Source organism: Quercus robur, chromosome 3 (genome assembly GCF_932294415.1).
Source record: "Quercus robur chromosome 3, dhQueRobu3.1, whole genome shotgun sequence".
In the NCBI taxonomy this organism is placed as follows: domain Eukaryota; kingdom Viridiplantae; phylum Streptophyta; class Magnoliopsida; order Fagales; family Fagaceae; genus Quercus; species Quercus robur.
This window is the reverse complement of record NC_065536.1, coordinates 21024838-21033688: the sequence shown is the minus strand read 5'-3', so window position 1 is coordinate 21033688 and position 8851 is coordinate 21024838. Positions and strand designations below refer to the sequence as shown.

General features: G+C 32.5%; 1 long non-coding RNA gene across 1 annotated transcript; it reads right to left on the bottom strand.

Annotated features, from left to right (window-relative positions):
* Positions 1–6900: 6900 nt before the first annotated feature.
* Positions 6901–8405, bottom strand: LOC126720058 (uncharacterized). Its single transcript, XR_007653231.1, has 2 exons — positions 8003–8405; positions 6901–7384 (listed from the first exon to the last, which is right to left on the bottom strand). It is a non-coding gene; the product is annotated as an uncharacterized LOC126720058 (long non-coding RNA).
* Positions 8406–8851: the final 446 nt, after the last annotated feature.

Genomic DNA, 8851 nt, shown 5'->3' with positions numbered 1-8851 from the left:
TCCACATGCTCACATGCATGCTCAAAACACCTTCTTTTCTTTCTTTTTTCTAAAAAGTTTATAATTTTCGTTTATCATAATTTAGAGTTATTACAATTTCAAATTCCAAAAATACACAAAATTACCTAAAGGTGTGATGAGATTTATCAGTTTGTGGATTAAATAATTTTGTTGTCACATTCTAGGTATTTTTGTGATTGGAAAATGTAATAACTCCAAGTGAAAATAAGGAGAATAAAAAATGGGGTGAGAAAATAAGAGATATTTTGAATGAGATGGGTGTTTGGTTGGAATGATTTTGTGAGGAAGAAAATAATAGGACTCGGCTATTTTTTACCAAACCCACCAATTTTCAATCCCCCAAATTGGAGAGAAATTTGGGGGGTAGAAGGGGTTAGGTGGAAATTACCCATCTATTACTTCCCCTTTTCCTATACTAAATGACAATATTTTTTTTTTCTTTTTATTTTTTATTTTTTTTCCTTTATGGTTGAACATGGTTTTAAAATGGGATTGGATTGGTTGGTTGACAGGTTCAATCGAGAACAGGACATGAAACCGATTCAAAAACACAAGAATTGTCGGTTCAACTACAGTTTCAACCGAACCTATTTTCCGTTTGATCATTTGGTTGCTTTTTTTTTTTTTTTTTTAATCCAATAGTACTTTTTTCCTTTCAAATATATATATATATATATATATATATATATATATATAAGTTACGAAATAAGGCATGAGAGTAAAAAATAGGAAACTAAAAATCGCATATAATTTTCCACTCCAATTGACTCGATCACTATATGAATTTGAAATTGATTCACTAATTCTACATTTCGTATAAACCAATTCAAAGCTGAAAACAAAAGACAAAAATAGAAAGCAAAAACCAAATCAATGATTTAAGAAGAATAAGAAGAAGTTCATACTGGTTCAAGATAAATGTTGTCGTGATCGTTGTTGTACACTAAAATGCCAGCTGAGTCTTCAGAGTCTGTAGCAATGGCGGAGCCAGGAATTTAGGTTAGGGGGAGCAAGATTAAAAGTAAAAAACTAATCTAAAAAAATTAATCAATATTAATAACAAAATAAATAAACAACTATAAGCTAATGTAATTCTCATATAGAATCCAATATAAAATCTAAATTTTAATTTGTCTTTTCACACCTAGCTAAATTTACACAATTGCCCTCAACGATTTTTCATATTTTAAAACCGCTGTATGATTTATTTACACTCAATAGTTTTGAACATATCTTTCTAATTTCATTTTGCTATAGGATTTTTTTTTTTTTTAATCATTATTAGATGGGTCTCATTCCCACATGATTTCCTATTTCCTTATAGCAATAGGATGATGTTGTGTGATTCCTATTTCATTTTGCTGTAAAATCTTTTTTTTTTTTTTTTTGTCAAACCATTATTAGGTGGGTCTCCCACATGATTTCCTATAGCAGTAGAATTTTGTGCACAACTATGCCTAGTGTCTTCTTTTGTCAGGGAGGGCATAATGATATATGTACTATATTAGCAGTGAAAGAATTTGGAAGCCTCCACCCCTGGTCTATAGAAACTCCCATTGTTCGCTCAATAAACTCCGTGAAACTTCAAAGAAAGAAAGTAACAAAGAAATGGAGCTAAACTCTAGGATGCTAGGATTTTGAAGGTGAAGTAATACTGCCAAATGTTAGGGCGTAATGTTGTTACAATAATATTATTTGTATTTTTTGGAAATACAAGAAGAAGAAAAGATATGTAATAATACATGTAATTGATGTTTAAACGCTAAAAATTGATGTTTAAACAACGGTAACAGGTCCTTAATCTTTATCTCTATTTCTCTACGTAAGGGCCTAGCGCATGTCATTTACTGTCCAATGGGGTCTGTTTGTTTTAAAATAATAATAATAACAAAATCTGGGCCAAAAAAGTTTCATATAATAACAAAATTTGTAATACATATCCATCAAAAAAAAAAAAAAATTGTAATACATAGTTTTTATTTATTTATCGGAAGAAAATACACTTTTTTTTTTTTTTTTTTTTATAGGAAAGAAAATATATAATTGGTTACAAAGTTTGCTTAGTACTCTTTGGAATGAAGTTTCAGCCTATTGGTACTTATAATTTAAAAAATGAGCTGTATTTTTTTGGTTAAGTTTCATGTGAGTCTATTGGTCTTAAAGTTCAAAAAATTAGTTGCATTAATTAAGAAACCAATAGCGTTCACTTGAAACTTCACACACTAAAAAATATCATTTTATAAACCTTTTTTTATATATAAATCATGATCATTAAAAGCAAGAAACAAGACCATCTTTCCTCACCTCTATGAACACTGAAGTAGGGAGGGAGAACATGTTACAACGTATATACAACCTATTGCTTCCCTTTTAAGTTCTAGGTTCTAGCCCAACTAAAAGCACAATAAACAAATCTACTACTAATCTCAAAGTGTTACTCAATAGTGTACATATAAACCACTCTACATTAGATAAGCTAGACTTCAAAGCATGAAAACAAATTTTAGCATCTCCTTCCATGATGATCTTATGAAATTCCTCAACTTGTGCTAACTGTAAGGCCCACAGTATGGTCGTAACTTCTACTTGCACTGGGTCACAAAAAACATATTGCCTAGCCCAAGAAAATATCACCTCACCCTTCTCATCTCAAGCCACCACAACCAATGTTGTGAATTTATTCGTGATAATCACATCAACATTCAACTTCACTATTTCTATTGGGGAGGTTTCCATTGGATTTATTGTCTAGGAATTTGGACTTGAGATTGTGCTTAATCTATAGCTAGTATATATTATTGTGGTCGATGATGTTGGAATATTCACCTTTTCCTTTTGATAAGCAACAAAGTTCATTAGGTTCCAAATGGCCTTAAGGATTAAAGCAATAAGCAAGATTCACATGCTGAGAATCTTCCTTTGACCATTGAGAATGCCCCATGAACTGAATTGGAGGATCTAAGACAAAGTCTTACTATGTCTTCATGATTGGTTATTGTCAAATTATCAATCCTAATTCCCAAACTACTTCCCAAACAAATTGCTCTTGCTACTGGGGCAATAAAAAAAACAGATGAGAGCACGATTCAGTTGGAGCAGAACATAAGTAGCATCATTTATCTACAACTCCAATACTTTGCTTCAAGTTCTCCGTTGGCAATGTGTTGGCACATATCCTCCAGGGTAGCATTTTGACCTTTAATTTTCCAAATTTGATTCCAAAGCAGGGCTTGTGTGGTTGTGTTGAATTCTTGGTTCACTCTATAGGTAGATTTTACTAAAAATTTTCCTTTTGAGTCTCCTAACCTGATCAGCCTATCGGGCTTGGGAGGGGATTCTTTTGATTGCATTCATAGAGTCTGTATCACACAGTTTTGTCAATTTGTCTTGTTTCCAGCAATGAGATGATGAGTTTATTAGGCTTGACACCATCAACGGATCCAATGGAATTGAATCATCTCTTGGTCTAGGCATGTAGTCATCTATCCAAGGTACACATTTATAGATTGGTCATCACTGATAAGGTAACAAGCACCCTTAGCTATTATTTTCTGTTGGTCCAGATACAATATTAATCAAAATAACATAAAGAGAAACTAAATATTACTTTTGAATATTACTAATTTGAAAATAAAAAATACATAACACTATTTAGACGCCTCAGCACTCCCAAATGGCCTTAAGGGTTAAAGCCATAAGCAAGATACATGTGCTAAGAATCTTCCTTTGAGGACTGAGAATACCCCACTGAGAACCTTCCTTCGAGGACTAAGAATGCCCCACTAACTGCATTGGAGGATCTAAGACAAGTCTTACTATGTTTTCATGATTGGTTATTGTAATGAGCTAACCTAATATCTAAATTAATACATATATTAACCCATTAAATCACAATTAAAAAGAATAAAAAAATCTCTCTCATTTTTAATGTGAAAATAAACATTCCACTAACTTCTTATTTTTCATATTAACTCTTACATCTTTACATTTATTTTATAATATAAATTTATTTTAATTAATTAATATTAAAATGCTCCAACATCTTCTTAGCCTTCTCATTTGCCCTCCAAATTGGGGAACACATTCTTGACATTGCTTTTCCAAAGTCAATCCTCATTCACTTTGTATTTGCACCTCAGCAACCTCATGCATACCTCATGCATATAGACTCTCTTGGAAGCAACCATCCAGGATAGTTCTACAACAAGGGCTCTATTGAACTCTTTTATTTTTCTTAAAATTAAGACCTCCCTCTTTTCTTGGTAGGCACAGTGGGTCTAGTATTCTCCATTTGGGTTCATTGAATTATATATATATATATCTCTCTTGGAAGCAACCATCCAGGATAGTTCTACAACAAGGGCTCTATTGAACTCTTTTATTTTTCTTAAAATTAAGACCTCCCTCTTTTCTTGGTAGGCACAGTGGGTCTAGTATTCTCCATTTGGGTTCATTGAATTATATATATATATATATATATACTATGTCCATAACATTTTCACAATAAATTTTAAGTGACAAATTGTTACTGGTTGTTATTGTTGGAGTAAAAAAATAATCTCAATAGTAAGTTCAAATATGAACAAATAACAACTAACCAGCTAAGATTTATTATAAAAATGTTGTGAAAATATTGTAGACATAACACTTCTCACATTTACATATATATATATATATATATATATAAAAGGTAAAAGGATTCTAAGAGTGGGTTTATGGTTGGTGTTCTTTTCTAAGTTTTCTTTGAAAAATAAAATGAAACAAGACGATAATAGGTTGGCTTTTGCTACGAGGCATTGAGGAGGAGCTACCCTTATTCTATCGTGATGGTTAGATTTCTGATGTCTTTGTTGTTTTTAGATTATGGAATATGAGTTACACTAAGGCTATATTGTTTTCCACAGAGAGTCTGTATTCACTTAATAACAACCATTTTCTCTTTAAACAGTAAAATATAAAATAAATAAAAAGTGGAAACCAAAAAAAATTATATAAAAGTAAAATAAAAAAGGGTTTTGTAAAACTATGTATGAAATAAGAATGATAATTTTTCCCCGCCTCGCTTAACCTGCCCCTCCCCGCTTCGCCCCACGCGGGTTTTCCCCGCTCCGCAAAAGTGATGGGGTGAGGATGGGCAAGATTTTAACCCCGCACCACTGGGCGGGGCAGGGACGGATTTAAGCTTTTTAGACCCGTCCCGCCCCATGTTACTAAAGGTTATAATTGTAAAATTTTCATACCCTAAAACCCTACTATTTAAACAAACATATTAATATTAGCAGATTTTATTTTACCCAATGTGATTCTCTACTTTTATTTTGTTATGTCCATAACATTTTCACAATAAATCTTAAATGACAAATTGTTACTGGTTGTTATTGTTGGAGTAAAAAAATAATCTCAATAGTAAGTTCAAATATGAACAAATAACAACTAACCAGTTAAGATTTATTATAAAAATGTTGTGAAAATATTGTAGACATAACACTTCTCACATTTACATATATATATATATATATAAGTTTAAAGGATTCTAAGAGTGGGTTTATGGTTGGTGTTCTTTTCTAAGTTTTCTTTGAAAAATAAAATGAAACAAGACGATAATAGGTTGGCTTTTGCTACAAGGCATTGAGGAGGAGCTACCCTTATTCTACCGTGATGGTTAGATTTCTGATGTCTTTGTTGTTTTTAGATTATGGAATATGAGTTACACTAAGTCTATGTTGTTTTCCACAAAGAGTCTGTATTCACCTAATAATAACCATTTTCTCTTTAAACAGTAAAATATAAAATAAATAAAAAGTGGAAACCAAAAAAAATTATATAAAAGTAAAATAAAAAAGGGTTTTGTAAAACTATGTATGAAATAAGAATGACAATTTTTCCCCGCCCCGCTTAACCTGCCTCTCCCCGCTTCGTCCTACGCAGGTTTTCCCCACTCCGCAAAAGTGGTGGGGTGAGGATGAGGCAAGATTTTAACCCCGCACCACTGGGTGGGGCAGGGACTGATTTAAATTTTTTATACCCATCCCGCCCCACGTTACTAAAAGTTATAATTGTAAATTTTTCATACCCTAAAATCGTACTATTTAAACAAACATATTAATATTAACAGATTTTATTTTACCTAATGTGATTCTCTACTTTTATTTTGTTATGTGTTATACTGTAAGATTTTTATTTATTTATTTATTTATTTATTTATTTTTAATGATTGTCTTGTTAAACACTTGGGTATATTATTCAATTTTTTCTAAAAATTGATTTGATTTGATGGGATAAATTTAATTGTAATTTCAAGTATATTTTTATTAATGAAATAAGTTTTATTAAAAAAATTGTACTAGCTGTAAGGCATATTAAAAAGTAGAGTTTTACGAGGTGAGACGGGCTTCGTGGGGCCCCAAGAGACGAGGGATGAGGTAAAACAAAACCATGCAAGACGTGAACGAAGACCTCATCCTTCGGCCCCGCCCTACTCCATTCCCCGCCCTGCTCCATTGCCATCTTTCATCCCCACCCCACCCCATTGCCATCTCTAGTATGAAACAATCGATATGGGTTGAGTTTGATTCTCAACTCAATTAGTGGTTCCTCAGAAGTTCACTTCTAACCCATACTACAAGTGAAAGAGAAAATATAAAGACTAACATTAAAGCAGCCCAGGCAAGATCTACTATATCCATGTGCAGTGGCGAAGCCACAGGGCCCCCCAAAATGTTAAAAAATTATTTTATAGTATATATATTATTTACATTAAAAAAATGTGGCAGGTAAAAGTTAAAGTTGGCCTTTCAAATTTTGAGTCATTTCAATGATACTCTTAAAAGAAAGAAATTATATTAAAATCATATAATTTAAGAGGTTCAACAAATTAAACTATGTAGAAAATGATAAATTTTTGTACATGTCTAATAGAAAAAATACATGACTTTATATGCTCATTAAAATTTAAAAGATGATAAATTCTTCTAGTAAATTAATTTATGTGTGTGTAGAAGTTTGTCATAACTGATATATAAAGATCACAACCTGTCCCCTGGCTCCGCCCCTGGACTATATACCCTGTCTCCATAAATATGTAGGAGTTATATTCAGCAAAAAAAAAATATATGTAGCTGTTATTCCATTACTCTTCCTGATCAGTGGCAGAGATGATAAAAAACCAATCTGACGGGACCCATTCTCCTGAGTTGTCTCTATCAAGTCAGACCCACCCCACGACTGGCTCTCTCTTTTTTTTTTTTTACTCTCTTCTTCTTTCTTCTTTCTTTCTTCACACCCATCTGGTGCTTCTTTCTTTTTTGGCGAACCTGAAATCTAAAGCCACTGGTGCTTCTTTCTTTTTTGGCGAACCTGAAATCTAAAGCCAATTGCACATATAGTATACCGATGTCTCAAACCCATAAACACATGGCTACCGATCAAACACAGAAACACAAACCCACAACCATATTCATCATAAATCTACCCAGAAACACAAACCCAGTACCGATCAAAAACACAAACACATGTTTGTCATAAATCTACCCAGAATCACATACCCATAAACACATGATATCATTCAAACACACAAACACAAACCCACAACCATGTTCATCATAGATCTATCCAGAAACATAAAACCATAAACACATTGGTACCCAGATCCATAAACACAGATCAAACACATAAACACAGATCCATAAACACAGATCAAACACAGATCCACAATTAAACACAAAACACAAACACAGACGCATAAGTCTACAAAATTTTTCTACCAACACAAACAAACACAGATCAAACACATAAACACAGATCCATAAACACAGATTAAACACAGATCCATATACACAAACCCACAATTAAACACAGAACACAAACACAGACGCATAAATCTACAAAATTTTTCCACCAACACAAACAAAACCCAGAAGTAAGAAATCCACCAAATCCTTAAACGAGAAAAAGCGAGAGAGAGAAAAGGAAAATAGCGTACCCGCTTGAGGAAATCCACTCTGCAGGGAGAGAGAAAGGCCGCCGGTCTAGGGAGAGAGAAAGACTGAAAACAGATCTTCAGTTCTTGTGAGTTGCTGCGGGTTTGTTTGCTATTTGTGGCCTATGGGTTTTGATTGCTGTGTTGAGGAGTGCTGCGGGTTTGTTTGCTATTTGTGGCCTATGGGTTTGTTTGCTATTTGTGGCCTATGGGTTTTGATTGCTGTGTTGAGGAGAATTAAGAGGAGGGGCGGAATTTTTAGTTCTTAGGGTTTGGGGAGAAGTGAAAGAGATCTGATCTAAGTAGCGTGGGAGAGAGAAGCGCAAGAGAGGAGGGGCGGAATTTATAGTTCTTAGGGTTTGGGGAAGCAGTAAAGAGAGGAAAAAGGAAAAAAGAGAAGGGAGAAAATTTAGGCGTAAATCACGGATTTTTTCCCCTCTCTTTTAGGAAGAGTAAATAATGTAACCATCCCTTAAAAAAAAAAATAAAAAAAATAATATGTCTATAATATTATTATTATAACCAATTCTGAATAGCAAGTTATTACTAATTGTTATTATTAAGACAAAAAAGTAATTTTAGTGTTAGTTTTAAATTTGAATCAATAACAATTAACTACTTGTAATTTGTTGTAAAAATATTGTAGACGTAGCATTTCTCAAATAAATAATAAATAAATAAATAAAGAGAAATGATACGTCCACAATTAATTAACTAATAATAACTAATCACTTGTGATTTGTTATGGTTGGGGTAAAAATGTAATCTTAGTGTTAGGTTCAAATTTAAACTAATAATAACTAATCATCTATGATTTGTTGTGAAAATATTGTAAAAATGTTATGAATATAA